We start from the raw sequence: 4,644 nt of genomic DNA, 5'->3' as shown, positions 1-4,644 counted from the left end.
TAAAAGTGCATGAGTCAAAAATTGAAAAGCAATAATATTCTGAGTAGAGGTTCTAATAGTGGCACAAATCAAGTTACAGAGGTAAGGTGGTTCCATTGCCATCCTTACTCTAACTTCTTTTTTTTTTAATTTAAATTTGTTATTAATTAAGGATAATCATTTGTGTTTTAATGAATATACAAAATACATTTGACTGTGTGGATCATAACAAATTATGGCTAACATTGAGAAGAATGAGAATCTCAGAATATTTAACTGTGCTCTTGTGAACCTATATCTAGACCAAGAAGCTATCATCCAAACAGAACAAGGGAACAGTCCATGGTTTAAAATCAGGACAACTGTGCATCAGAGTTCTATCCTTTCTCCATACCTATTGAGAAAATCATTTGAGAAGCTAGATTACATGAAAAGGAAAGTGGCACCGGATTGGAGGAAGACTCAGCCATAACCTGCAGTATGCAGATAACACAACCTTCCTTGCACAAAGAGGATGTACAACATTTACAGCAGAAGATTAAAGACTACAGCCTTAAATATGGATTCTATCACAACATCAAGAGAAAAAAAGAAAAAGAAAGCACCACTGGATCAATAAGCATCATCATGATAGATAAAGATTAAAGTTTTAAATTATTTCATCGTACTAGGGTTCAAAATCAACCTTCTTGGTACCAGCAGCCAAGAACTCAAAAGGCATGTTGCATTAAAAAAAAAATCTATTAAGGACCTCTCCAAAGTGCTAAAGAGCAATGATGTCAGTTTACAGACTAAGGTGTGCCTGACTCAAGCCATCATCTTTTTTTTTTCACTTGCCATGCATCTAAAAGTTGGCCAATTAATAAGGATTACCAAAGAAGAATTGACACCTTTCTATGGTGATGTTGGAGAGGAATAATGAATATCTCATGCCAAAAAGAACAAATAAGTCCGTCTTAAATTAAGTGCAACCAGAAGAAGTGCTACTTAGAAGCAAGGATGGTGAAACTTAGTCACACCATACTTTGGACATGTTGCCAGGAGAGGCCAATCCTTGGAAAAAGAATGGTATCTTTTCACCAAGGAAAGATAGTGGGTCAGACAAAGAGAGGCAGATTCTCAACAAGATGAATTGACACAGTGGCTGAGCAGAACAGAGATCGTAAGGATGGCCCAGGATAGAGCAAGGTTCAGATCTGTTGTTTATAAGGTGGCTATGAGTCATACACGACTTGATGATACCTAACAACAGCAGAAAAGAAAACCTTGGAAATAAGTTATGTGTAAGAAACAACATAGAAAAAAAAAAAAAGAAGGTGGAGTATTTTTAAATAGCGTTAAAGTTCTTTGGACTTCAAATACAAAGAGACAGGGACCAAATGACAGGTGAGAGAGTAAGGAATAAAAACCGCCCCCCTTTCGCAAAGGGCTTCGTCCCCCTCAGGACTACAACTCCCATAAGACTTTGCGGAAGTGGTGCAAAAGGGGCGGCCATGGACTTCCGGTCTCCAGGGGGAACCGCTTCGCAGAACTGTGAATTTCGGTCTAATTTTGCTTGTGAAAGCAGGAAGAAGATAAATTAGGTAACAAATGAAAAAGAAAAGACAAAAAAAGAAGAAAAGAAAAGGCTGATAAATAGGAAGCTGCACTATGGGTCAAAATCGATTAGATGTCAGTTCCATTTTACTCCAAAGCCCATAGTGAAGAAAATGCATCTCCTTTTCTAGGTATTTTGGCATATTAGAAGATGAACTGCACAAGGACTTAGGAGACCCAGATTATGCTATCACTTCTCCACTGGCCCTTTATTGAGGTACATTTTCTCCATTTGTGAAAGAAGGAGATTGGGCAAGAGCAGTGTTTCTCAAATTTGAATGTGCACACACATTTCCTGAAAATCCGGTTAAGCTGCAACTTCTGACTCTGACGGTTTGAGTGAGGCCTGCGATTCTGTGTTCTAGCAAGTTCCAAGCCGAGTTCCATTTTTATCTGCAGACCCAGAGACCTCTGAGGTTTTCCCAAACTCTAAAACTCTCACAAGCTACGTCATCCTCTCCTCTAACCTTAGTATCTTCACTCTCAGGGCAGTATCAAACGATATACTAAAAAGTAAAGTGGTCGATCAAGAACCCTGGCGGCAGCACTCAAGAAATCAAAAGTATTTGTTGCAGTGAGCACATCTGCTATTAAGGACCTTTTTTAATGGCTAAGGAGCAAGGAGATTCCTTTAAAGACTAAGGTGTGCCTTCCTTAAGTCAGGATATCTTCATATGCTTCATGTTCATGTGGAAGTAGGACAATGGATGAAGACAAAAAAATAATTAATACCTTTGAATTGTGGTATCTGCAAGGCTTAGTGATTGCCTATGGAACAAACAATTTGTCTTGGGAAAAGTGCTGCTTAGGTGTTGCTTAGATACAAAGATACAGGGTGTTCCTTAGATACAAAGATAATAAGACTTTGTCTCACATTCTGTGAATATGTCAGGAGAGGAGATTCCAAGTATGAATAAGTCATACTTGGAAAAGTAGGAGAGTCTGCAAAGGGAAAAGACATCGTCCAGTAGATGGAATTGCATTTCAATAATGAGCTTAAATGGAGCAGAGATGAGGCAGATGGGGTAGGATTAGGAAAGATGTCAATCTGTTGTACTTAGGATTACTCTGTTGTTATTATTAGGTGCCATCAAGTCAACTACAATTCATAGTGACTCTGAACTGCAAAGCTGAACCCTACCCTTTCCAGTGCCATCTTCATCATCTCTGTCACACTTGAGCCCATTATTTACAGTCACTGTGTAAATCCATCTCTGAGAGTCTTCCCCTCTTTCACTAATCCTCCACTTTTGTGAGCAGGACATCCTTTCCCAAAAGCTGCCCCCTTCTAACAATATGCCCAAAGTATGTCAGATGAAGTTTCAGCATCCTCCTCTCTAAGGAACACCCCGGCTGCACCCTCTCTGAGACGTGTGTCTGTTCTCTTTGCAGTCCATGGGATATTTAGTTTCTTCTTTTAAATTCTAACCATGTGTCTGTATTTCATATTTGTTAAATACAGTTTCTCTTTAATTATCGTGGAAAAGTGGTTGTTATGTTATTTGTTGCTAATGGGGAAATTTGTCAAATTATGATTTTGAGTCTTCTAATACTATAACAGGTTTATTTTAAACAATTAGAACAAAATATCTTCAAAAAGCACTTAGGTATGTCCAGAAAGCAAGCACTTAAATATCTTTTCTACATTTTCAGCTTGTTTCCTCTTCTCAAACAGAATTGTAATTCAGTAATTAGTGATATAAACCCACTACCATCAAGTTGATCCCAACTAAGCATCCATCAGGTTTCTAAGGTCATAAATCTTTAACAAGTAGACTGTCTATCTTTCTCCTAAACAGAGATTTGAACCATCAACCTTTCACCTAGCAGTTCAACACAAAATGTACTACACCACCAGGGCTTCTTATTAGTAATATGTTGTGTTGTTAGGTGCAGTTGAAATGAGTTGATTCTCTGATGCCCTAATCCCTGATTCCGAAAAATTAGATGGATGGTCTTCTAAGCTGGTCATCAGAATCACTTGAAGTATAAAACGTATTCACCAACAAACCAACTAAAATGGAGTCTCTGGGGTGTGGACATTTTTTAAAAGTTCGTATCACTAGTGAGTGATGTGGGAACTCCAGGCGGCCTAGTGGTAAGGAGCCACTCTACCAACCCAAAGGCATGAGGATTGAGTTTCTCTGTAGGAGAAAGATAGGAAATCTCCTATGTAATTTATGGCCTCTGAAAACCCACCACAAGAGGGTCAGCTATGGGTCAGTTCCAACTCAACGGTATCCATCAACAATAATTAGTGATCTAATACACAGCAAGGTGTGAATTGACCAAAAATATTGAGGCTCGATGTCAAGAAGACAAAGATTCTCACCACTGGACCAATTGGCAGCATCAGGATGGATGGTGAAGAGACTGAGAATGTTCACAGCTTTAGTCTGCTTGGCTCCACAATCAACACTCTTGGCACCAGCAGCCAGGAAATTAAAAGACGTATTGCAATGGGAAAGTCTGCTTTTAGGGACCTCTCCAAAGTGCTGAAGAGCAGTGGTGTCTCTCTGGAGACTAAGGTGCGTCTGATACAGGCCATGGTCTTTGCAATTACTTGTTATGCGTCAGAGAGATGGACAATGACCAAGGAGGATAGAAGGAGAATTGATGCTTTTGAGCTTTGGTGTTGGAGAAGAATGCTGAGGGTACCATGGACGGCTAAGAAAACAAACAGATTCATCCTGGAGAGGGTTAAACCGGGCTGCTCCTTGGAGGCAAGGATTCTGAGACTTCGTCTGACATAATTTGGTCATGTTGTAAGGAGGGACCGGTCCTTGGAGAAGGACATCATGCTTCGGAGGGTGGAGGGCAGGTGCAGTAGGGGAAGGCCCTCTGGGAGGTGGATTGATTTGGTGACTGGAGCAATCGGGATGAGTGTGTCGGAGACAGTGCGATTGACATAGGACAGAGCAGAGTTTAGAGCTGTTGTACATACGGTCGCTATGAGTCGCAAGCAACTCGGCAGCACATAACAACAACTGAGAAGAAAACTTTTAATGCATACTTTGTATGTCATAAGGCTCATCCATGGTGCTAAATTCACGGAATATATTTTATTCG

The sequence above is a fragment of the Elephantulus edwardii genome, unplaced genomic scaffold, assembly GCF_000299155.1.
Source record: "Elephantulus edwardii isolate Elephantulus edwardi_28Jun2011 unplaced genomic scaffold, EleEdw1.0 scaffold00074, whole genome shotgun sequence".
Classification (NCBI taxonomy): domain Eukaryota; kingdom Metazoa; phylum Chordata; class Mammalia; order Macroscelidea; family Macroscelididae; genus Elephantulus; species Elephantulus edwardii.
This window is presented reverse-complemented; position numbering follows the sequence as displayed.